Here is a 27,728-nt window from a genome sequence, read left to right as displayed (position 1 = left end):
AGAGAGATGCTCATGGGAGTCCTCTTGAAGGAGGTGACATTTGAGCAAAGATATTTAGTCAAACCATGTGTGCCTCACATTTTCTAGAGGATAAGGAAGGATATAAATATTGGAAATAGTAGGAGGGGCATTATGGCAGCATGACACAGACATGACACAGATGTTTCTAGAACTTCATGCCATTTCCTTGACTCCCCAGGCTGGCTCTGTTCTGAGTGCTTAGCAACTAAAATAGTACAGAATTCCATTTGGTGTCCATATTCTTCTCAAAAAAATGTGTTAGAAAATTACAGAATTGCAATCCTATGCAGAAGAGTTTTTTTTTTAAAGTTTACCTGATGCAAATTCAAGTCTGTGAATTTACTGTAAATGCCAATCTAAGTTTGTAGTAAGTTATCATAGAAGACATAAAGTGATACATAATAAGACTGAAAAAGACATGAGGTGATGGTTTAATGTACCTCTGCCATACAGTGGTGTAGTAGATAAAATGTCATCAACCCTATTTTACATATTATGCCCAAGGTTACATGGATGCTAAGTGGAAGATAATGAGTTACGATCCTGGCCTCACCCAGTACAGGGCACTCAATCTTGCACCTTAGCTGCTTTACAAAACATATACATTGGTTTTACATATGGTCTTAAAAAAATTGAACATCATTATGAATGTGGGTCACTTATGCATAGAGGCAACCAGGATAAGGTTACCTAAGGGAATCCAAACAACGCTTCAGCTAATAAATGCTTGTGTGAGAGCTCCAGCCCATGAATAGAGGTGGCAGACATATGGGAAAAAAGAGCCGAGGTCTTCAGGGAGCAAAGTAGAGAAGGAAAGTATACAATGACAAAAATCACACATAAATAAATATCCAGAGTATATTTTTCTTCTCATTCCCCCTAATGGAATTTCTGGCACTGACCACTGCATTTTCTCACTTCCAGCTCCTGAACTTTGTCATGAGCTTCAGCGTGGGAAGAAAGGGAGAATCTAGAAGATTTACACTGGAGAAAGGATGACCAGTGGCTCTTAACCCTGGCTGGATGTTAGAATCATGCAGGGAACTTTGAAAAATACCGATTCCTGGGCAACATCCATGTCCAATGCTTCAGGATTTCTAAGGTAGGTTCAAGGCATCAGTATTTTTAAAGCACTTCCATGTATTTCCAATTTGCACCTATGTTTGAGAATTAGACAAACAGAAGGAAAACAAAAAAATGTAAAAAAACGGGAAAAGGGTTGGACTAGTGGAATGAACAACTTTGAAGTTTAGGCTCAAGGAATTTTGTGTATTGAAGGAATGCGATGGTAAAGAGAAAAGATTTATGAGAGCATCTTTCATCCATAGGGATGATCTTGGGAATAGCAGAGCTGGAGAGAAAGGACTTTCAAGATATTTTGCTCTGCAATAATAACATATTTCCTTTCGTAAACCCAAATCCTCCAGTAGTTTTTCAAGAATCTAAGTAAAAATCAGAATTCTTTTCAAGGTTTTTTTTTTTCCCCCTAAAAGATTGCTTTTCCTTGCAGAGGACCCATGGGGTCTCACTTATTTTGGGGTTACAGAAGTCTGAGAGGGTGAATAAAAATGAACTTCCTGATTATATGAGAAGGTATTAATGATAATCACAGATATAATTACTGAACAGTGACCATATGCCGATGTTCTTCTATTAGATGTATTAAATTATGTAATTGTCCCAGTCATGTGAGGTGAGTACTATTATTATTTCTATTTTCAAGTGAGAGAAATGAATCAAAGAGAGATTAAAGAAACATCTCCAGGTCATATATTTAGAAAGCAGTAGAGCCTAAATTTAAGTCCAGAGAGTTTTATTCCCAGGGACTGATTTTTAAACACTAAGCTCTCCTGCCATGAAGAAAGGGAACAGTAATAACTCAGGAAAAGAATATTATTGGAGAATGGATAGGAACCATTTAAGAAAAAGAAGTTCAAAGGACTGCAAGGGAATGGGCTTAAAGAGTGAGAGGATCAAGGGTTAGGAGGCAGGAAATATCAGTAGAGAAGAGCAATACAATGCAAGACTTCTGGCAATGGCTGAGACTCAGTGGTTTATACATCAGGAGAAATCTGTGAACCAAACAGAGAAACTGAAGGTTGCTTTTTCCTCTATCATGAGTCATTGATTCCATCCACTTCAGATACTGAAAACAGTAACCTTGGATCCAAGGAGTTTAGGAATTAAAAAAGAGAACAAAACATAACATACAAAAGAAATTAAGTAAGAGAGACAGTTTGGAGAATAATGCTTAGCCACTTTTATTGCAATGGACATCACTGCAGTGATATTGCAGATAAAACTAAGAAGATGTGTCATAAATTTGTGTGTTACTCTTCCATCTATCATTCAGGGAAGATAAGAAAGTGAAAATTTATCTGCTGTACTCAGAAGTTTAATTGATATTAAGAAAGAACTAGGGTATTTAATTATCAGTAACATTTAGTTTATTAAAAAAAGGACATAAATGTTTTATGACAACCTTGAAACCATTTATAGTATAAAGAAAAGTGTGCATTATGTTGAGTTCCTTTTGAAATTGAGTTAGGTATCATTTTGTTTATATTGTCTCTAAATAAAATGAATGAAAAAATATATTCATGGGTACAGTGAGCAATGAAGAATGAATAATGAAGTAAATTCTCTCTAATACTCATGACCTTGGTTACTTTGTTTGTAAAGTTAAGTGGTTGATACAGGCATACCTCAGAGATATTGAGGGTTGGGTTCCAGACCACCACAATAAGGTAAATATTGTAATAAAGTGAGTCACACAAATTTTTTGGTTTCCCAGTACATACAAAAGTTATGTTTACACTATACTGTAGTCTATTAAGTGTGAATAGCATTATGTCTAAAAAAAGTTCATACAGTAATTAAAAAATTCTTTATTGCTAATAAATGCTAACCATCCTCTGAGCCTCCAGAGACTTACAGTAGTAACATCAAAGATCACTGATCACAAATCATCCTTAACAGATATAATAATAAGGAAACAGTTTAAAATATTGCAAGAATTATCAAAATGAGCAGAGATACAAATGCAGTTGGGAAAATGGCACCCATAGACTTGTTCAATGCAGGGTTGCCACCAACCTTCAACTTGTCAAACATGAGATATCTGCAAAGTGCAGTAAAACAAAGCACAATAAAACGAGGTGTGCTTGTAGTTCTCTTTCTGATCTAAAATGCTGTTAGCCTATGTTTGTTTTATCAGCATCTTTTACCTTTACTATATACAACTCAAAATAATGTGAACCATAGATAAACAAAACACAAATCAATAAGTGATCAAATGCCTTTTTATTTAAAGGAGGCAAATTCTGATTTTCTAATTTTATTCCAGGTGCTTCAGAGAGTCTTCACATTTCTAATTTCATTTTCATGATTTTAATGCATATTCTTAAAAATAAAATAAACAACAACGTGTGTACTTAAATGGCAACTAACTAACTTGTTGACCAAGTTAAGCAGCGAGTCCGCTGTCCTTGGCTAAAGTGCCACATGGCATTCTTGCGCATGTATTATATTTCAACTATTTGTTAAGCTCACTATTAAGATGGTTACACTTCCGCCTGTCTGTGTCTCCGCACATAACACTGTCCACAGGAGGGTGCCAGACAGCCCTTGTTCCTCCCTGCTTTTGGGAATGCTCCCCAGGGCTTAGGTGCTTGACGTCCGTGCTGGTGCCTCTCCCTGATGCCTGTGGCTTGGGGGGCAATAAAAGTGAGCACTGACCATCACAACATAATAACTGCCCTGGGGAGTGTTTCAGTCCTTGCTCTCAGCTCTGAGGGCTTCTTGTGTGATTTTTATGTTACTAAACATAGGAGTCCATAGAGAATCTTTGTTGTGTAATCCCACCTTCACGCAAATAGGTTCTGTGACCTTGGGGAGCTTATTTAACCTCTTCTGCATAATGGGCATAACAGCAATGTTTTCATATTTTAAGAGCCAGTTAAAGGACCTAGCACAGGGACTTCCCTGGTGGCACAGTGGTTAAGAATCCGCCTGCCAATGCAGGGGACATGGGTTCAAGCCCTGGTCCAGGGAGATCCTACATGCCGCGGAGCAACTAAGCCCGTGCGCCTCAACTACTGAGCCTGCGCTCTAGAGCCCATGTGCAACAGCTACTGAGCCCATGTGCCACAACTGCTGAAGCCCGTGCGCCTAGAGCCTGTGCTCCGCAACAAGAGAAGCCACCGCAATGAGAAGCCCGCGCACCAATACGAAGAGTAGCCCCGCTCACCGCAACTAGAAAAAGCCCGTGGGCAGCAGTGAAGACCCCAATGCAGAGAAAAAAAATTAAAGAGTACCTAACACAGGGCTTGGCACACAGGGGGTGTTTGAGAAATAGCTGCACTTACTATTATTATGACCTAGGATTTTAAATGGAGAGGCGGAAAATTAGGTACTATACCCCATCATCCAATACTTGAGGCAGAGACGGCATTAGTTTCTGAAAGTTAAGAAATTTGTGAGATCAAGACTATTTTCTTCTGTGAGGAGGAGCCACCACGAGGAGCTACTTTTATCATCAACATTCATCAGCCTTTTATGGGTGTACAGGGTGCAATTTGAGGTCTTTTGTTTGAAGCAAGATGTAGAAAACTTGGAGAAAGCTCAATAGAGAGTGACTAAAAATGATTAGTTTAGAAAATGGGTCCTTGAAGGAAAAGCTAAAGAGATTTGCGTTATTTCGCATGAAGAAAAGTATGGTGGGAGGTGGAGAGAGGGGCAGGGAAATGTGAACTTGGTGGATTTTATTTAAATTTTGATTTAAATCATTAGGCACAAAAACAGCACTTTAAAATGTGGTTCTTAGGAAAAGCCCACTTCTGTAAGCCATGTTGTTTACAGAGCAGGTAGATGCCTAGATGCTGTTTTTTTTTTTTCCTCAGAAGATATGCACTGTATATTTTAAAGCAGCAATCTATTTTTTTTTCACATTACTGTTGCAGTTACAAAAGAAAATGGAGTGCATTTTTTTGAGAGATTATTAAGATCAATCGAAGCAGAAACTTTTAAATTCTTTGGGAGGAAAGGCAAGTTATCTCTTAATTCAAAGATAGGTTTCCCCTGATGTATTAAGACAACAACCATCTCCCGACATAAGGCAAGCAAAAAATTTTATTTAACCAAAAATAACAAGCTTTGTATATGAGGCATACATTTGTTTTTGTCAGCAAATGACATCTTTAATTACTTTTTAGCAAAATAAGCGAGCATGTTTATTATTTTATCCACACCTGTGAATTGTGCTTTTTAAAAAACAAAATAAAATAGACATCATTTAGTCAAATCAGTGGAGAAAAGAATTGAAATATTAAGCTTCATGGTCTAGTTTTGTTCTCCTTTTCCTTTTTATTCCTGTCCTGGGAAAACATGAGCCTCTTCATTTTTTCAGTTCCTAAATGTTTTCTCAATTTAGAACAAATTAGTTTAATGGAAGTAAACATTCTTCCTACACCTGTGAAAGAGCTACTGTTGCTAAAAATTAGATCATTGCTTTAAAGATCTGGGGTGAATTCAGGGGTTTAAATACCTTTCACTAGTCTACTGCATAGATTTCTTTCTACTCTGATCAACAAACGCTGGTCTTGAGTGGTTCAGCCTCTGTCTTGAAGCCCATTCTCCTTGGCTTTGGAGGGGTCCGGTCAGCTCTGATGGGAGGCTGCCTAATAGGGAGTCAACAAGAAAGCAGCCAGAGGGAGTGTGGGGCGTGCGCCTTAAGTAAGACCTATTCGACTATTTTTCTTAAAAGATCATGGATAAATTAGACTTTGTCATTCCAGTTCTGTGAGAATAATCTAAATGTTGACCCATCTTAAATAGAAACTGGTTTTGCATAGGTTTTATTTATCTATTTACATCTTAAAAAAATATTTTTTTTTTGGTAAAATGAGGTCTAATTTATTTTTGAAGAATAAGAAAAATCCAAAAAATCTCAGATTAAGTGAATTTCTTATACTTTTTTTTTTTTTTTTTAAGATTTTTTGATGTGGACCAGTTTTTAAAGTCTTTATTGAATTTGTTACCACCCTGACCAGGGATCGAACCTGTACCCCCTGCATTGGAAGGTGACGTCTTAACCAAGGGACTGCCAGGGAAGTCCCAAGTGAATTTTTTAAATCAACATTTTAATTTACCCTGAGCTTTAACAATGTGAAAGTATAAAATTCATGATAAATATGATAGTAAGCTTTGGTTTACTGGTTCTCAGTGAAAAAATAAAAAGGGACTATTATACTCAAAAGCTTAATTAGATCTTAGCTAGAGTCATCTTCTCACAGCCTTTAATGTGTTAGAGGGAGGGAGTGCTCCATCTAAGCTCTCTCTGAGCAGGTGAGCTAGCAAAGGAAAGGAATTCTCACAGTGCTTTGCAGCTAGTTAGGGGCAGGGCAGGGATGAGAGCTCAGAGTGGTGGGAATTCACTGGGCATTGTTTCCTACTACCAGACACCATCACTCCAGGACAGACAATTTTTCTCCAGGAGAAAAAACCTGCGTAATCTTTTTCTCATTAGATTTGAAAGAAAATGAGGGATGCTCTGTCTCACGTGTTATCCTGAGAAAGAATTTTTGTACTTGACCAAGGTGGTTCATTCCAGCTTCTTGGTAATAACTTCTAAAAAGCTTAGGTGGTACTTCCTTTAAGGGGCACAGGATAGTACCTAACTGGGGCCTGAAGACCCTGGAATTTTCCTCCCATTCCTGTGTTGGGGAGCTGAAGCTGCTCTTTAAAGAATAAGCTTTAACTTGTGAATGCTGCAAGGAATACACTGCCTGTGGAGCTCCAGACCAGCTGCCACTGTAGAGGGTTTAGCAACTGAATTAGGTATAACAAAAGCAATTGCAGTCTATAATTTCTGGTATCCAGTCATACTATGGGAACTATTTTGAATTCACAGAAACATTAATAAAAATATCCCCTTGAAGTAAATAATTAAAGATGGATTATGATTTGAAACCTCAAAACCATACAAGTGGCACATTTGCAAATTAGTATATTGGGCTGACTTTGCTAAATTCTACAAAATAAATGAGAAGTAGATTTTCAATGAGGTGAGACTGTGTAGCGTATTAGTCAGGGCTCTCCAGAGAAACAGAAATAATAGGTTATGTATATATATATGAAAAGAATAATTATGAGGACTTGGATCACACAGTTATGGAGGTTGAGAAGCCCCACCATCTGCTGTCGGCATACTGGAGACACAGGAAAGCCAGTGGTATAATTCAGTCCAAGCTCAGAGCCCTGAGAACTAGGGGAGGCAATGGTTGGAATCCCAGTACAGGGGCAGGAGAACACAGATGTCCCAGCGCAATGGGCAGGCAGGAAGAAAAAGGGCAAATTCCTTCTTCCTCTGCCTGTGCATTCTATTCAGGCCCTCAACAAATTGCAATATGCCAGCCCACACTGGGGGAGGGGGTGGCAATCTACTTTATTGAGTCCATTGATTCAAATGCTAATCTCATCTGGAAACATCCTGGCAAACACTCCCAGAAATCCCAGAAATTATGTTTAATCTGGGCACCCCTGTGCCTAGTTGACACATAAAATTAACCATCTCATGTGGTAAGAAGACAGATGTTAAATTAGGGGTGGAATCTTCTTGTGCGGGAGAAAGAAAGATTTCTATCTTAGTGTTTTCAAGTATGTGATAAAAATGTAAAGAATCTTCAAGGCAACTAAATGAATTTGAGTAATTGTGATGAGCATTAATTATATTTTTTGCCATGTTAAATATTGTTTTATTTTAAAGTTAGAATATTTATTGTTAGGATAACAATTATTAGTCTCATTTAATTTCACAGTCAGACCTTCCCCTCCTCCTCTAATTTCTTTCCTCACATATACTATTCAATTAATAAACCTGTATTTACTGAAGATTTATATCCCCCATACTAAGAAATTTCTCGTTTAAGTATTTGATACTTAAGGCCATAAAAAGAGCATTAAGGGACTTCCTTGGTGGTCCAGCGGTCCGGTTCGATTCCTGGTCAGGGAATTAGATCCTGCATAACACTACTAGAGACCCCGCACATCCGAATAAATAAATATTTTTTTTAAAAGAGCATTAAAGGTTCACCAATATTGTATTCTGTTTGTGAGGTGTATATTGGTATCTACGGTAGTGTGAATCTTACCATTAGTATACACAAGTTTCCTCTAATCTCTCATTGAGTTATCATATCCACATAAAAGGAAAAAGACCCTAAAGTGTGCAGTTTTAGAAACTTTATCCTTTCCCCCAAGTTAACAAAGAAGATTGCTTTATAAGATGGAATCCAACTATCACAAGATGCTGTTCATATTTTTATTTTAAAACCTTTATATTTTTATTATAAAACCTTTATATTTTTATTACAGTTCAGATTATTTAAAAAAATATTCCCCTTTGGTACCTTTGTTTTCTTATTCAAAATGAAAGACATTTTTTCATCATTGATTCTGTTGTTTCAAGCCTGAAGCCATTTAAATTAATTTTTATATACTGTACTCAGTTTAGTGAAATATTTAGTGCTTTCATAATGGTGTAAATCATTAGACTGTAATTACACTAACTTGGTACAGAGACTAATAGTTCTGTTGAAATACAACAGTGATGCATGATGGCCTTATTAATATAATAGTCTGGAAACACTAAGAATATTAAAAAAATTAATCATTTTTACAGTCTGTATTTAGTTACAGGTTATAAAGAAAACTACTTATAATTTTACTACTGTTCTTACAGCCTCTTAGAGAGGCCCTAAACAATTTCAGTAAAGGTTTAGAAAGTTTTGAGCATGGTTTCAGTACACCTTGATCATCCTGCTGTAGTTTAGTGAATTTCAAAGTATGATATCAATAGTGTTACAAATAAGAGCCAGGCTACTTTAGTAATTACTTAGGGTTGATCTATTTGTTCAAATCCATCACCTTATGGCTACTAAATGGCTGCAAAAAAGGCAGAGGGATATCAGAGCTGAATTCTATATTTTGCCTTTTTCACTCTCCCCACTAGATTGTAAGCTTGATGAGTTCAGGGTACTTTGTATGTCTTCTTCACCAGGAGCACTTGCTACATGGAAGGGGCTGAATGAAACATGTGCTGTATGAATGAATGAATGAACAAATGCCCAGAATCTAATACATTAATCAGGCCATATTTTTGGTGAGTATAATCACTAGATGTTCAGTGTCTTCTGCTCTTTTATGCTTCCTACTTCTTATGCTCTGAAGACCAGTCACCTTAACATTCCTTTCTCTTGACGTTTTTCTAGCCAACCAGAGAGTGAACATGGCAAAACTCCAAGACTTATATTTTGGATAATGAGGGAAGTATGTGCGTTCATTTTAATTTATTTGAACTCTTTCCTGGAATGTGTAGCATTCTTGAAGCCAGTAATAAAGTGGAGCTTTGATGATTAGTTTTAATTTTGAGTACTCTTTACAGATAGCCAGGCTCTACTCGCCATATCGTTTGCCATTTTGCTAAACCATCTGCCTGTTGCATATTTTTTGGAACCCCTAGCATCACCATCTCGATGCAGATGATCCACCTGCTTCTGTAAAAGTCTCCTTCTTATCCAAGCCCCATATCCTGTCTACTGTAGGGGAACAAAATTTGCCACCCAAAAATATCTCTTTGACAAGAGGAACATTTGGAGCTAAAAACAATCAAGGCCCAGAACACTGAGGAAAATACTTTGACTTTCCCCCTAACTGCCTAAAAAATGTAGATAGAGGACCTGTTCCAGGATGGGAGCTATCATAGATAACTATTGTATGAACTAGGTGTGTAGACAGGGAGGAATCTAGCAAAGTCTGTTAAAATTCCTCTGTGTCCCATTGTCTCTGCCTGACCCAGCAAACATTTGTTCACCAAACATTTGCGTTTCCATCTCTATGTCAGTTGCCTTCCTCCCCTTTGAAGTCTCAAACCACTACCCGCAACATCCTTTTTTGTCTTTAGCTGAAGATAATATTTAAGGTGAGGGTTTTTTGGCCCTTTTGACAAGTTACTCAGTTTTCCTGGGTCTCTTCCATGTATACATGTTATTAAACTTTATTTTGATTTTCTCTTGTTAATCTGTCTCAGGTCAATTTAATTCTTAGACCAGCCAGAAGAACCTAGAAGGGCAGAGGAAAATTTCTTCCTCCTAGACACTTTCTATTTTTGACTGATCTCACTATGCTTTGGCTTTGACAATTTTAGCCCACAAGATTAGGGAGCGTCTATTCTTCTAGGGAAGGGAACCAATGCTTCTTTCTCCCTTTCTGCATTAGTGTATATAGTAACTAGTGTTTTGTATTTTTTTGATTTTAGCTTTTAGTACTCAGTAATGTCAACTGACTTCCTCTCTAAGTTTTGATCAGATTTCTAAATGAGAAAATTGGACCTTGAGAATCTGGAGTTTAAATAATCTGGGTTCCACCAGTGGTTGGGCTGAGCATCTATCTTTCTGAATTAACTTCTCTAGAATCCTTGTGTAAAATTCATCGACTAACTGCTAGTAGCAACTCATAAATGTAAATATTAAATTGTATAAGATGTCACCAGCCTCATGATTACCTCAGGGACACCTGACATGAGAGCTTAACTGTCAAGGACAGGTAGGCTGGATGATTTTTGGAAAACAACATGCCAGTGGGTATAGAAATGCATGTTTAATTATTTAAACACAGACTATTGAGCCCCTGCTGTCTATAAGGTGCTAATTTGCTTAAATAAAAAATTAATAATGATGTATCTGACAGTGATCTCACCATCAAGAGGAGGAAGGAGATATAGTCATTAGTGTATAAAATATGTACACTGTGAGAAGTAAAGCCCATTAGACGACAGCAATTGCCTTAAGGTAGAATATAGACATTCAGGATTAGAAGGGATTTAAAATTTAGCTCATCCACTCTCCCCTTAACCTCCCCATCATGTGGCTATCCAGCCTAGACTTAAAAATCACAGGAGATAGGAAATACACTACACCCCCCAAGGCAGCCTGTTCCATTTTTATATCTTAGAGCTTAAATCTGTCTTCCTACAATTTCCTACAATTTCATGTCTCCATTGTCCAATTTTAGAAAGAATCCTATTCAGCCACTTTAGCCATCCTTGATGTCTGATTGGGTTTCTCATCCTCTACCACCCTTGATCATGTCTGATCACCCTGGCCTGCTTTCAGCAAGAATCCTGTTAAGTTACTTTAGCCAGAATGCCCCCTCACCCCTGATATTCCTCTTAGTAATTTTCCATCCACCAACCCTCCCAACATCCACCCCTTGGCTATAAATTCCTACTTTTTCTTGTTGTGTTCAGAGTTGAATGGTCACTTCAAGACCCCATTGCAGGGGTCCCTACACCTATCACAACAGTCCCCTGTTGAGTAAATTCTTCAGTATGGTCTTTAACAAGAGTCATGAATAATTTTTTCTTTAACAATTAAAAGGAGGAAAAATTTTATTCCTGGGATCCTTTTTATATATTCTTGGGATTGCCCCATTTTTCATGTGTTGATAGCACAAATCATGGTTAAATTAAGCCTCATGTTTCTAATGACATAGATTAAAGTCATAGTTTAAAATCTAAGGACTAATCTTTACATGATTTGCTTTAGAAAGTTCCAAAATGTGTTTAAAATACAAAAGCTTCTCTTTGAAGCTATGATTAACTACATACTATACCTTTGGATGAAGCTAGTGTTCTGATCAATATTTAATAATGATTTCATGGTAAATGGGTGGGTATGCTCATTAGAACAGTGAGAAAAGGATGCATTTTAATGGAGAATTAACAAATGTAGCTCCAGGGCAGGGGATATTTGCTTTAGAGATTTGTTGTAATTTAAAATAAGGCGTCTTAAATATAGCATTCCATGCATTTCTTTTAAATGACAAATTGTGTCCTAGATCTAAAAGTGTTAGCATTATTATGATGGATGTGATCTGAGATGAGGTCTGAACAGCTTAAATAAATTAACATTGTGAAAACCTGGCTCAAAACAATTTGGAATTGCTTCAGCTTTTAATTCATTCAGACACAAGATGTATTTCCTAGGCTCTGAAATTCGGTAACGTAAGTTAAAAGTCTAGAATATTAAATAAAACTTTTGGTAAGTTCTCTACTTTTTCCTCCCTTCCTTCCCATAGGATAGTAGTTAGCTCAAGACCTCTTTCCCTTTGGCTACAAATTCCAATTCAACCTTGAGAAAATCTTTTTAGATCTAAAGAAGATTTCCAGTGTTCAAAAAAAAAAATTAATAGCAATAAATAAATAAATAAATAAATAAAATTGATAGCAACTATTGTAATACTGTGGCAAACTGAAAGAGGAAGCTTGATCAGTCATTACTATATAACATAGCAGCAGGCGTAGAATCAACAACAGTGGACCAGAAAACAGAAAATTCCCATTTCATGTTAAATCACAAAGAGAGTGAAAGGAGAGACTGCAGGTTTATGATCACCATTGAGAACTTGAATTAGGATCTATTTATTTGAAGATAAGTACAATGTGGTTAGAATGGAGAACTTTGCAGGCAAGAGAAATCTATTCCCCATATAGAGCAAATTGGCCTTGAGGTACAGCCAGAGATAAAATGGATCTTCACCCCATGATGGAGACTCTTTTAGGGGAGTCAGGTTGATTACTGAACCTTGAGCAGGCTTTTTTCTCTCCACCTAAAAGGATCTGGAGAATGGACTTTCTCGTGGAATATGCCAAACAAACCACCACTATAGCTGAGGCTGCATTTGTTACCAAGGCTATTGTCCCAGAATCATACCCCATCCCCTCCCTCAAATTGCTCTTATCTAAGTTTCCAGAGGAAGCTGCAAAGGAAAAACAAGAACTGGTTAGAACCAACTAGGCCCAAGATGGCAGAAGGTTTGACTTCTAGGCCTTGAGCCTCATTATATGTTCACTGTAACACCACTGTAATGCATTAGCGTGCTAAATGACACACCCACCAGTGCCATGACAGTTGACAATTGCCATGACAACAAAGGGAAAAGCCCATACAAGGACTGAAAAGGAGTGTTGCATCAGTTCCGGGACCAAACCACACCCTTATTCTTGGATAACTCATGAATATTCCTCCCACTATTTTCAATTCCCTCCCTTTCACCTTGACCCTCCTATATATGGCATCTCTTCCAGAACTGGGTTGTGAAGTTGATTTGCCAACTATGTTCCCTGTTCTCCATTCTTTGGTCATTGAATAAAGCTTGTGCTCTAGCAGTCTCAGCATCAGTTTTGTTACTGGCACTGTGAATCTGAGCTGGGGGTCGGGGGGAACCTCTCTGGCTGAGACAAGGGGTTTTGGCTGGGCTAGGACCCTGGGGCGGGTCCAGAGGACCAATTCAGTAATGCTTTCTTAGTAAGATCTGAGCTGGGAGATCTAAATAGATAATCGTCTGTGTTGCAGGGTTTGTAATTAAAAGAGAGAGAGCGAGAACAAACACCTGTGAATGGAAGCGTATGAAAATTCTATTGAAAGTTGAAATTCTGTGTTCTTATTTGCTTCGTTTCAAGCATCTTTCTATATTCTCATTTGTAGAAATAAGTTTCAACTCTTTGACAGGTTTTCCTATTAAGGATTTGGAGGGAATTGAGAGAACTGAACTATTAACATAGCTGACATAGCTATGTTAACATAGGTCCAAGCCAGTAACTCAGTTTCCCCCAAGAAAATATTAGTGAAATTCTAAGAGAGGAAAAAAAAACAACTATGCTGACAATAAATTTTTCTAAGACTTGTATACACATTTATACAAAATTGTTCTTCTCATTATGCATTCATCATTTACCTTTAAGAAATGGTGTTTCCTATACCCAAAGATCCAAGTAATTGCATGAGACCTGATTTAAAAATGCAGGGTCTCCATTCCATCTTCTACTTAGTGTGAGTTCTGCATTGGTGTTTTATGTTTATTTGATTATTGCTGATCCATGTCACATATTTTCTCACATTTTCAAGATGTATTTGTGATATTATTAAATATTTATAAAGAACATAATTTTAAAACAGAATCTTGCAGTTTTTATGCTCTCTGAATCAAATAAGTAGTATGTTTGGATATTATTACAGCTTTTGGATTCTGAAGAAAAGAGGAAATAAGCTATCCAAGATGAAGCAATTAACGGTGTTCCGAGCATTATAATTTAAGTGTTACAGAATGCAGTTTACATTCTTCTTATTGAAACTGGGTCCCCCTAAAACCGAGTTCCTCTGCCAAGTTTATGACTAACCTCTCTATCCAAAACTTTATCCGCTTTCTTGTCCTGCCCCTGTGCCCCTCAGGAGTGAGGAGTATCAAAGAAAAGGGAGGACTGAAACTGAACAGGGCCCTGTGGGACGCTCCTTGTACAAAAACCCTTTCACGTCCCCTGTTTCTTGTTTGTGGAAAAAAGCTTTAGTCTCTTAAGCTTTCCATGAGCTCCAAAGAGCAGATTCAAACACCTATTCTTCTTGCTTAGCACCTTGCAAATAAAGGCTGTACTTTCCTTCATCACAACCCAGTGTCAGTAAATTAGTTTTGTTGTGAGGCAGGCGAGCAGACCCAAGTTCGGTTTGGTAACATTATCACTGTAGGATAACTGTTGTAAATCAGCTTTCTTACAAATGCATTTTAAATATTTTGCAGAGAAAAAATACAAGAATGTACTTGGTGCTGTACTTGATATAAGGATCTGGTTCAGTAACATTGTTCCTCACTTTAAGAAGGTATTTGCAAAAGAAGAATAAGAGGAGGAGGAGAAGTAAGAGGAGAAGGAGTGACTTTAAAATGCTATTCATATTTTTAAATGCTGGAATTTTATAATAAATGTAAAATAAAAAGTTATTTACTTAATCTTTAAATTTTGCTTTATTTTGTTCATCTTTACTCTTACTAACATAAAAGTGATTAAACTACTTTAATTTGCTGTATTTATTTTGTCAAAACAAAAAATTAAATTTCTAATAACAATTCATTTGAGAGGTCATTTTTATTTAAAAAAATTTTTTTATTGGAGTATAATTGCTTTACAATGTTGTGTTAGTTTCTGCTGTACAATGAAGTGAATCGGCTATATGTATACCTATGTCCTGTCTCTCTTGGACCTCCCTCCCCCCCACCCCCCCATCCCACCCATCTAGGTCATCACAGAGCACCGAGCTGAGCTTCCTGTGCTTTACAGCATGTTCCCACTAGCTATCTATTTTATACATGGTAGTATATATCTGTCAATCCTAATCTCTCAATTTGTCCCTCCCTCCCCTTTCCCCCATGTCCACATGTCCATTCTCTATGTCTGCCTTTATATTCCTGCCATGCATATAGGTTCATCTGTACCATTTTTCTAGATCCCACATATATGCATTAATATACAATATCTGTTTTTCTCTTTCTGGCTTACTTCACTCTGTATGACAGACTCTGGGTCCATCCACATCTCTACAAATGACCCAGTTTAGTTCCTTTTTATGGCTGAGTAATATTCCATTGTATATATGTATCACATCTTCTTTATCCATTCATCTGTCATAGAACTACCATATGACCCAGCAATCCCACTACTGGGCATATACCCTAAGAAAACCATAATTCAAAAGGACACATGTACCCTAATGTTCATTGCAGCTCTATTTACAATAGCCAGGACATGGAAACAGCCTAAATGTCCAATGATAGAGGTCATTTTAAAATCTAAGTATATATATCTACCAAGATTTTATGATCTGTTATTTTTAGTTATATTATTTGTAATCAAGTTTATTTTATTTAAAGTACTAATATGTTATTTTGTTTACTATCAAATAAGTTTAGGAAGAACTACAGAGCTGTTGATGTAATTCTCAATTCAATAAAAAAGTTTAAGGACTTTCTGTGTATCCAGGAGGCAGCATGACATACCGGATAAATTCAGACTTCGGGATTAGGTGGACTGTGGTTCAAATCTCAGGTCTGCCACTCTTGAGTGTGTGATCTTGGAAAATCCCAATCTTCCAAAGCCTCAGTGTTCTTCTAAAATGAGGATGATCACATTAGCAGAGGAAAGCTGTTGGAGTGAACACTGAATGAACTGTCAGCTAGTGTTATCAACTTTACATGTCGGGGAGGAAGAAATTCTCCTCTACCCTTCTAGGTTCTTCTGGCTGGTCTACAAATTAAATGGGCATGAGACAGATTGTCTGTCTTTCCTCCCCGAACGCCATGTGCTTGATGCTATGGGGATACTAGCATAAGTATGGAGTGAGAGAAGGCCTTCTGGAGGAAGTCATGCCTGAACTGAATCAGGATACATGAACAAGTTTGGCCCTGTGAGTAAATTTGGGATGGGCGTTATAAACAGAGAGAACTACCTGAGTGAACTTGAAACCAAGTAGGACCCTGTGGGGTTCTCCTGGGAATACAAGCCTTTCCAGGTCCCCCACTTCTTATTTGTAGGAAAAAGGCTTCAGCCTCCTAGACCTTCCTGAATTCCAAAAAGCAGGTTCAAACAGTTGCTTGAACTGTTTCAAGTTCAAGCAACTGTTTGAATGCAGAAACAAAGGAGGAGCAATCAAGAAACAATATAGCAAGGATCAGAGCTGGGTCCTGCTTCCTCCTCAAGGGATATATATCACAATATCTTTGAGTTCTTCTGCAGGAACTAAGGCCCCCATCCAGGTGGAGGATGGTAACTTAAGGCTGAGCACAAGATTCCTGGAACACTGTCCTGTTACCTCACCACCAACCACTTAGAAGAAAGTCACACACCCTGCAGCTCTCACCCCAAATTTCACCTATAAAAACTTCTCCCTGAAAACCAACAGGGAGTTCAGGGTTTCTGAGTACAAACCACCCACTCTCCTTGCTCGGCTCTGCGATAAACCTTTCTCTGTTCCAGACTCCCCTGTTTCGGTTTGTTTGGCCTCACTGTGAGTTGGGCACATGAACTTGGGATAACAAACTCATGGAGGCAAGAAATAACAAGGTCATGGTATTTGAATAACAGAACTATCTGTAGTTGGATATTAATAGAGAGTAAGGAATGAGACAGGAGTGACAGGAGGGCTGGAGAAGGAAGTAGAGGAGGCTGCTGTAGGGTTGTCCTCTAAACTGCAGAAGACTGGATCTGGGTTTTCAGCAAGAGACAGAGCTGGTCCAATGCATGTTTTAGAGAGAATGCTGTGGCTGTCATGCTAGGATGAATTCAACATGAGGATGGTGAGAAGAGCATGAATTAGACACCTATTGCAGTCAGGCAGCAATAATGAGGCCTGAATTGAGACAGTGATACCACCTGTGGAGTGGAGATTAGATAGATTCAGCCATGCTTCCAGACAAGACTGGAGAACCTGGTGACTAACTGGATGCAGTACAGGAGCTGTGTGGATGGCTCAGCCGTTGACAGAGAAAAGTATTAAGAGGAACAGCTGCCTTTCATTTTGAAGCTAGTATATTGACTTCTTCATTTATTCCTTTCTTTTCATTTTGTTAAATTAGAAACATTTTTTTTCAGATTTAAAAATTTTATTCTGTCATCTAATATATCCAAATTTCCTTAAACTTTGCCATCTGCAAACTTGATAAGCATGCTTTCTAGGTCTCATTCAAAGCACTGTTAAATCATTGAATGAGAGAAGGCTACATACACACTGAGCTGTTTTATACTTCATTAACCCCTTTCAGTTGATACTGATTCAATAGTATAAACTTTCTGGATATAAACCAATTAACTGTAATGTTTCCCAGCCCATGTTTTCCTTTCCTATCAATGCCTTGCTGAAATTCAGATAACTGTGCCTTTGGTAACCATCTTTCTACCCCCACCTCTCCTGAAAATTCTGAGCAATCTGATGACCCTATTTGCAAAAAATTATTCATGTATTATGCTGTTCTGAGAGACAACTGTGAAGAACATGTTTATGTCTATATCTTTATATCTGAAAAGATCATTTGTTAGGAATTATGTCTGTTTAAGAAACTGGCAACTGATGGACAAATATTTATATCTTTATGGTCAGAGTTTAAACATATATTGACAAGAGTTCCATTTGAAAAATTGTCACAGCTATCTCTATATGACTAATTCTGTAATTCTGTGTAGGGTCACTTTGCCACTGAATAGGTCAGGATTTCTTGAAAGACAATCTAGTCTTGTAAACCAATAAAGTCAAAAAAAGATGATTATACTTTCATTTAAAATGTGATTTCCTAAAAAGTGAATGGCTTATAAATTTATAAGGTAGTAAAAATTTTTCAAAATTTTCTCATGTATTTGTTTCATGTTTTTACTTCAAATATGTATATACTATATTCTTCATCACGAATGAGTTGATTGTTCTTGAGCAAAGAGTTCACTTTAGACTGGTGATTTTGCTCCCAGGGGACATTTTGGTAAGGTCTGGAGACATTTTTGGTTGTCATGACTATGCAGGAGGTGCTACTGGTATCTAGTGAGTAGAGGCCGGGGATGCTGTGTTGCACACACCTCCCACCTCCCAATGATAAAAAATTATCTGGTCTAAAATGTCAATGCTGTAAAGGATGAGACACTCTACTTTAGAGGTGCCTGGCTATTGTGGACTGCTTTGTGGGATACCACACTAATAGCCACATCTATGCTACCATTTACGATATAAATTTTCTTAGGCATAAGTTACTAACCTATAGCCCAAAGCACTCAGTTACTTTCCAATGGAAATAGCTGTTTACTTAAAGGGTGTACTATAGTTTTATGCTAAATTTTTCTTATTCAGTTTTATAATCATTTTTTTTCTAAAAGTGCTTTAATATCAGTTCTATTCATTATTCCACCCATTAGCTCTTCTTGGATTAATAATTTAAATTTTACATTATTATTATATTGTTAGAACTAACATAACCTAACTGTCCTAATCCTAGCCCCAAACTTTACTTGTTCTGCTGTTGTCCATGCTAAGTCCATTAATAAGCCCTTTTGTCCTACATCAAGTTTCCCAGAATCCATCCCTGAAATGCAGTTTCTTGTGCCAATGGCTTATTGAGGAAGTGCTCCTGGGAGAAAGCAGCAAAGTAGAAGTTGGAAAACAACAGGGAAAGGGGGCAATAGCCAAGTAAGGAGGTAATCCCAGGGCAAGTGCTCTGGAGGGTTGCTTCTTCCTCATCTGGCGATGGCTTCTCTGAAGTATAAGGTATGCATCAGGTTTATCCCATCACAATACCAAGAAGCTGGACTTTCATCTGCCCTCTCAGGTCAGTCGTTGGCTAAGAGCCTCTTTCATGGTCATAAACTCCTAGCACTCCTGCTCTCTGAGCTTGTGAACAAAGCTACTCCAGTTGCATGAGAAGTCCTCTCAAAGGAGGAAAAAAAAAACAGGGAAAACAAGAGAGAGGCTCCTGAAAATGGTGAATAGGTTCAGAGAAGATCTGGGAGGATCATTGACAGAGCTTCCTTCATCCTAAAGTAAGCACATATTGGTAAGTTTAATCAAAACGGGAGTGTCGGGTACTCTCCCTGTGGGAAAAATACCCATATAAATGTTCAGACTCCCAAGGTAATGGCTTCCTAGGAAAGTTAGCTTAAATTTTACTGCAAGACTCACTGTCAATTTATAATAATTGCATTTTATATTATACTTTTAATATGAATTTCACATTTCTTATTTCTCTTCTTATATGTTGTTAATCATAATAACCATAACTTCTGGACTTCAGTGGGATTAGCATTCCCTTATGAACTAGAACTATTAAATTGTTAATAGTCTGTGAGTTTCCTACTCGATTTGTTATGACACTTTAATAATTTCATCAGAGTTTAGGTATTGCAAAATGTTATAATTTACACTGCTGGGCTCCAAACACAATGCATTAATAAAACAAACTCTTCAGTTAAAATATTAAATAAGTTAATACTACATGGAAAACAACCACATGAATCACTCTCAATATTACTTATTTATTTTTTAATTTTTAATTTCAATTTTTCCTTTTACTCGGTTGTACAGAAATTATGAAAATATCCTAGGTACTTTCTGGAGGAGGGGGAGAAGAATAATGATATCTGCCGCAGGAAAAGAAGCTCAATCCATACCTCCATGATCCAACTTGATCATGATGTAATAAACTTTTTATGTATTGTTAGATTCAATTTGCCCAAATTTTGTAAGAATGTCTGCATCTGTGTTCATGAGGGATATAAGTCTGTAGTTTCTTTCTGTTGTCTTTGTCTGGTTTTGGTATGAAAGTAATACTGGCCTTGGAGAATGAGTTGAGAAGTGTTCCTTCCTATTCAATTGTCTGTTAGAGATTGTATAGAATTTGTATTATTTCTTCTTTATGTTTGGTAAAGTTTACCAGTAAAGTCATCTTCAGTTTTCTTTGTAGGAAGATTTTTAACTAAAAATTCACTTTAAACATATGTATAAAGCCATTAGGTTATTTTCTTATTCTTAACATTGGTAGTTTGTGTCTTTCAAGGAATTTATCCATTTTATCTAAGTTATTGAATTTATTAACACAAAATTGTTCATAATATTCTCTCATTAGTCTTTTATAATCTGTAATGATGTCACTTCTTATTTCTGATACTGGTAATTTTTGCTTTCTCTCTTTTTTCCTAATCAGCCTAGGCAGAGATTTATCAATTTTATTGATTTCCTAAACTACAAAATAAAAACGAACACTCCCCCCATCCCCAAATTTTGGTTTCATTGATTACAGGTTTTCTTTCTTCTATTTTGTTGATTTCTGCTCTGGTCTGTATTATCTCTTCCTTCAGCTTACTTTGGCCTTTTTTTTTAGTCTCTTTAGGTGAAACTGAGGTAGCTGATTTTAGACTCCCCTTTTTGCTAACATAGACGTATAGTGCTATAAGTTTCCCCCTTGGTATTACTTTAGCTGTATCTTGCAAATTTTGATATGCTGTTTTCTCATTTCCATTGTTAAAATATAATCCATTTAAAATTAATTTTTGTGTATGTGTGCTGTAAGGGTTAACGTTCATGTGTCTCTTTTGATAAAGTTAAAAAATAAATTTTAAAATTCTAGAAATACTAATAGATACAATAGAATGATAGTAAAAAGAAAGCAAGGGAGCAATGAACATAGGCTTCAGACTGATGATTACTTAGGGCTAAGAAGAGGCAAGGTATGAGATAAGGGGACCATATTGTTTATATATTGTATTGTATTGTTTATGTATTGTAAAGAACTAGCTTAAAGTAAACAAATAAAAGCAGCCACACATGGACTAATAATAATGATGAGTGTGTATCATTAACTGAGGATGTGATTAATCACATTCTGTTTTTGTCTATAGGTGGAAAAAAACAAAGCCAGCAATTTCACTCTTAGGTATATATTCTAAAGAAATTCTTAAACATAAAAAAGAAAATAAGTACAAGAATGTTCGGAGCAGCATTATTCATATAGTAAGAAAATAGAAACAACTTAAATGTCCATAAACAAGAGAATAGGTACAATATGTTATGTTCACATAATGGAATACTCTATACTAGTGAAAACAAACAGATTACAGTTATAGAATCCACGATTATGATTTCCTGATAAAAAAGGTAGGTTACAAATATATAGAGCATGACACCATTGATATAAAGTACTAAAATTTGCCAAAAAATTAGTATATATTCTTGAACAATTAACATATATAGTAGAAGGAAAATTAGTTAATGTTAATAATAAACACCAAATTCAGGAAGGTGGTTATATCTGGTGGAGAGAGGGAAAGGAGAAGAGGAAGGAAACTTAGAGGGCGTGAACCATTTAGTAATAATTTGTTTCTTAAACTTGGTGGTGCTTGCTTGATAGGAACAAAGAGGGCCTGGAAGATAACTCCTAAAACCACTTTCTCTTTCTGCCACTGCCCATTCAAACCTGCTCCCCAGCACCACCACTGGGAATCTTTGACTTTTGATGACCTTGTGTAGAGGAACTCTCTTGTCCCCTGGGCATCCAGTGGTATACCCCCAGCTTCTGTCAATCCTGCTGTTCTGGGTCTCTCAGCCTCCCCACTGGTCTCCCTGCCCTCCGCTTGTCCAGCCTCTGGCACTTTCTCCATATTTCCATCAGTGTTAGTGATTGTGCTACTTTTCTTTTTAGAATTTGAGGCTGCTTCTTGCTGTATAATATAGTGCGTACTTTTTAGTATAACATACAGTGGTATCCACAAATTACACAGAGCTTAACCTTTCCAGTTTTATCTCTTACTCCTCTGTGCCGTGCACACTCCACTTTAGTCACACCAAACTTCTTACACATGTACTTTCATGAATCCATATGATAATATATACTGGGACTTTTCTGTTTTTTGCATTTCACACTTAGTGCTGCCCTACATAACACACATTCATTACAGTGCTCTTTATCTCAAAAATATATTATATATTCACACCTCTACATTGTCTGTCTATCTATCATCTACCTATCCGTCTATCTAATATGTTAATGTGTGTGATGGATGAGCCAGTTCAGTAGACTGACGATCGGTCCAGGTTCTCAGCAGGTGAGCAGGAAGGAGCCTTTCACAGGATGCTTCAGTTTTAATGGTGCCGCACTTCGTTTTTAATTCCACCTTTACTCTTCCTTGGCCTCTCTTTCTTCCATTATTTTATCTTTTGGTAAACAGCTTTGACCCTTCACAGCTGACAAGATGAATAGAAGTGATGTTATTAGAGGTACAAAAAAATTGCCAAGAAACTACACCATGAAGTTTTATATCTTCTATGGTACATTCAGGGTAATAGTCAATGAATTAGAAAGCCCAGATCCGCAGTTAGAGGTTGGAAGGAGTACTTTTACCTTATTTATATTCTATAGATCCCTACAGCTTGGTAAGATTGATCTGCTATTGTATGAACTGCATGTGAATGAAATTATGGCTTGCAGCTTGTCATGCTTGAGGGAATTTAAAGAGAATTCCACAGCTGGTTTAGTGTATGATGCTTGATATGCAGTTCCATGGGGACCATGCCACAAAGACTGCTCATATTACTTAATCATTTATTAGTTCATTCATTTTCAGAAACATACACCCTGCACTAAACAGAGGTATGCCCATATCATCTTATCAACTCTTCAAAGTCCTGTTAAAAGTGCCCTTTCTTCTCTGCAACCTCCATGCCCGACTAGCCGGGGCAAAACCAATGATTTCATCTTTTGTGTTACCATAGCATCTCTATATACCTTTTACTATAGCACTTACCATATTGAAGTGTGTATTTGTGTCTCCCTAAATATATTTTGAACCCCTTGGGGGCAGGGGTCATGGCTTATTCATCTTTGTGTCTGTAACACCTAGCACAGAGCTGACACTTAGCAGATGCTTGATAAATACTTGTTGAAACAAAATAAAATATTTATTTATTATAGTTCTTCATTGAAACTCATAAAATTTGTACTCCTTCCTCCCTAGATACTTAACCATCTATGTGAAGGGAAAACTTGATTCAGAATAATAAATAGGCAACATTACACTCTATAGAGCTGGGCCTGCAATAAAAGACAGCTTTCTAGCTTCCACTTTTCTCACTCTTCTCAATGGCTCTCGTCCAAATCACCTATGACCTACATTCTAAATATAATAATGAAGATTTTTCCAGCCCTGGTCTTACCTTTCCTCTCTGACACATTGACACAGTTAACTGTTTGTTCTTGCACTCTCTGTCTTTGGGAATTCTTTCCTTTCATGATTTCCATGATGTTGCTCTGTTGTTGTTTTTTTCCCTAACTCTCTGATTGCGCCTTAGCTTCTTAGCAACTGTCTTCTTCTTTCTTTGGCACTCTTAGCTTCTCATTCTACATGTGATTTTTTGGGAAATCATTCCTGCTCAGGTTTTAATTATTATCTATATTAATAGATAATATTAATCACTCCCAAATCTCTTTATTGAACTCAGAATTATATAATTGCCATCCACTTAGATGTTCAAAGGGAACTTCAATATGACCTCCTCTCCAAGAAACAGAATAACTTCCTACAGTACACGTTATATCACCCCAGCCAGAAATCTGGGAGGCAATGATGAATCTTTGCATCTCCCACATATGATCATTCTTACTTGTTGAAAAACCCTCTCCTCTCTACCCTCACATCCATCACCTTTGTGCACCATACTAGCTTCTATTTCACTCTCCTCCCACCCACACTCCACAGTCTTGCCAGCCCAATCCCTCAAAAATGTGAGTTGATGATGTTACTTTCTTGCTTGAAATCTGTTGATACATTGGCCCCCGTCATAATAATAGGGAAATCTAAATTCCTTAGCACAATGTAAAGGCTCTTCATAATCCAGTCCATTTCCTGTTCAGCCTTATGTCTTGGCCTTCTCAAATTTCATCTCCAAGTTCCTTCCAAGCTGAAATACTAGTGGCACCTTAACGTGCCCCTCTCTCATCTCCTGTCTCTTCAGATGCTGCTTGTTCACTTGGAACATCCTTATCCCACTTGTGTTTCACTTGGCTAAAGCGATCTTCTAAAGGTAATCAATCATTCACATTTATTCAACACATTTATTATGTGTTTGAGACATTGTCTGGGCTCTAGAGATAATTGCTGAACAGATTTAGCCCCTTCTCTCATGAAGCTTACATTTTAACAGAGGAGAGAGTAATTCAACAGATAATTATACTGATACATATGTAATTATAAGCTTAGGCAAAGGTCATAAGGAAAAGTAAAGAGTGCTCCCTAACTAGACTATGAGCTACTTTGAGGGCACAGACTACTTCATTATTCCTCTTTATATTTTTAGTGCTCAAAAAGGATCCTTTGGGTCCCAGAAGGTGATGAGTGGATATTTCTTGAACTAATGAAACAAAAGTTGTACTTGTCAAGAATAAAAGGTGGTAGGGAGTTGGCTGTCTCTGAAAGTGTTATGCTTCATGGTATAGGTGGATAGCCTGTTGCTTATAATTCAGTGGAATCAATTCCCATATTTTAGAAGTAAATCAATTGATCTCTAAGATTTCTTCCGACTCTAAATATGATAGGTTAATGACCCGTGGGATTAAACGACTTATAAGAAGGAACTTGCCTTGTATACTTTGCTGATACAATATCTAGGACAACACTTCCTCTGAGTGAGCATTTACTGTGTAAGAGAAAACAGATGCCTGATTTTTTTTTAAGATCCTCATTGTTAGTTTCAGAATAATCCAGAATACAAGGAGGCAGTCTACAAATGAACTCATAGAAGACGTGGTTTTGTTAGGGGAACCACTGACCGAAACTACCCACCCTGGCCAGGTAACCATTCGCATGAGTTGTTTTATGACAGGAGGTCCTGGTAAGGAACACGGAACTAACAAGCCACCACCAACCGGAAGAATTTGGGAAAGGTCAAAAGGAGACGCCAGTCCATACGTCCTACCAACCTCCCAGAATCCTCCTCGCTGGAATCCATCTTGGCTGAGCAATGCGTGTGCCACCAGGAAGGACCCTGAGTCAGAGTGTGGCCAGAGACAGCCCAGAAAACCTGAGACTGAAAGCCAGTGGCAGAGCAGTCCTCCTGGGTTCCCTTACCCTCTTGCTCTCCACCCAGGTGCCCCTTCCCAATAAAGTCTCTTGCTTTGTCAGCACGTGTGTCTCCTCGGACAATTCATGCCCGAGTGTTAGACAAGAGCTCACTCTGGAGCCCTGAAAGGGGTTCCCCTTCCTGCAACAGTTTGGCAAGCTAAATAATAGCTTGAGGGCTCAGAGGCTATTATTATTTGTAATATTTTAATATTTGCTTTGTTATTTATAGTATTTACTTAATTCATGGGTCTCTAATAGGTGTACTTTACATGATATAAAACATTAGAGCGAAAAAGAGGCAACTTACAATTTTCTGTGCAGACAACTAAGTGCAAAACTAGGTGATATTTAATAAGCCAACTCGTTTTCTTCTTCCTTTGCTGCTTCCCTCACCATGGAAGCAGAGACCTGCTTTCTGAAATTGACAAGAACTGAAACCCTTTGTTACAACAAGAGATGCCTGATCCTATTCCAAGTTTTTGCTGTCTTGATGCCCATCATACCCACCCTTCTTTTCTTTGAATGGCTTTCAACACAATGCATTGATGACTCGCCATGTTCCAGCATGGAAATGACTATTGCCGGGTAGGGGAAAAATACTTTTCAGTGGTTTTTGTTTTTACTTGTTATGGCTCTGAATTTTTCCTGCTTTGACATGACGGCTAAAATGTGCACAGCATTTCTGTGCCACCAGCAAACATATTTTCAGCATGCCTGTTTTCATGAAGAAAGTGAAGGAAGCATAAGGTTGGCACGGCAGTGAGTATGGGGTGTGTACATGGAAACCATCTGTTCGACATAAACTCTGCTCTGTTCTGACATGCAGGAGGAAAGGAATCTGTGAAATCGGAAGGTGGATTTTTTTTAAGGTGTGAACTACCAAGTAACTTGGGTAATGGGTTTGGGGGCGCCACCCTTGGTATTTATTGAGACCTCCCCCCCAACCTCACTTCAACTCCATTTCAGTTAGTCATGGTCAGACCAATATTTACTTATTAGGTTAATACTTCATTTAAAAAACTCTGTGTCATTATTTTTATGTTGGGATTGGAAGAAGGAGGGCTACAGAGCGTTAGTAGGCAACATATTTCAGTTAAAAAAAGTGTCTGTTAGCCATGCCGTTAAGAAGAGGCACTGCTGCTTTTCTGACACTTCTACCAGAGCTGGATGAACTGGGATCTGCCCTGCTTCAGAGTCATCTTCCTTAGTTTCTGTTTAGAGACTGGAATTCTGGGGGCTACTGCCACATGTCCCTAGAAGGGACCACTTGAACTCACTGACTTCTTCCTATGGAAAATCCATACTCATTCCATGGAACTGTAGCCCTGGTGCCAGCTATGCCAATGAGGGTTGTGTCCTACTCGTTCATATTAAACATGGTGAGGAGCCAAACACCAGATTTTCCTGACACCGGTTTCTCCAAGCATTGGCTTAATATTAGTCATCTCGATTTAATGTATTTGATTCAAATGAAAATCCTTATCCTCCTGGGCTAATTCTTGATCCAGATGAAAAAATAGAGTTGATGCTCAATGAAAGAGAGGAAAAGAAAGAGAGAGAAAATTGCACCCCCCATGAGGCTCTTGTATAATGTAAATGGAGGCATGATTAAAACCGCTTCCCCTTTGTTTTCCGCAGAAAGGAAAGAGTGGAATGAAAATCAAACTGACCCCTAGCAGTCTTCCTGGTCACAGAAACGATCATCTGACGACTACCAAGCTGCATCGCTTTCCCTAGGGGGTCAGTGTTTAGGGGGCTGAGAACTGGCTGATTTGAATGACCCTAAACTGAAGCCAGCATACACTTGGACTGTCCTCTCTGGGGGGTCAAATCCACTGCTCTGGACTGGACATTGCAGAACAGCCAATGACATCATCAACACCTCCAAGAAATAACAGGGCCACCCCTGTGGTGCCTCGACACTGTTCTGTGGCGTCACTTGTCAGCTTTCTTCTTCTGTAGGAACTGGATTTTTGTTACATTCCTGAGCCCAGCCTGCAGCTCTTTTACTGAGGAAAAATATGATTTAACTACAAAGAGACCAATTGATAAGTCAGAGTCTGTCCCCAAAAACCCATCATCTGGAAAATTATCCTGAACTATTATCAAAATCTATTTCTACAATCTTAACATAGGTGGAGAACTTACCAAGTTAAAGTCAGGGGTGAAGAATGGGTTCTATCCGTTGGATTTAATCAACAAGCATTTTTTTTTTTCTTTAGCTAAGAAGAGAGCTGAT

Source organism: Eubalaena glacialis, chromosome 3 (genome assembly GCF_028564815.1).
Source record: "Eubalaena glacialis isolate mEubGla1 chromosome 3, mEubGla1.1.hap2.+ XY, whole genome shotgun sequence".
NCBI classification, from domain to species: Eukaryota; Metazoa; Chordata; class Mammalia; order Artiodactyla; family Balaenidae; genus Eubalaena; species Eubalaena glacialis.
This window is presented reverse-complemented; position numbering follows the sequence as displayed.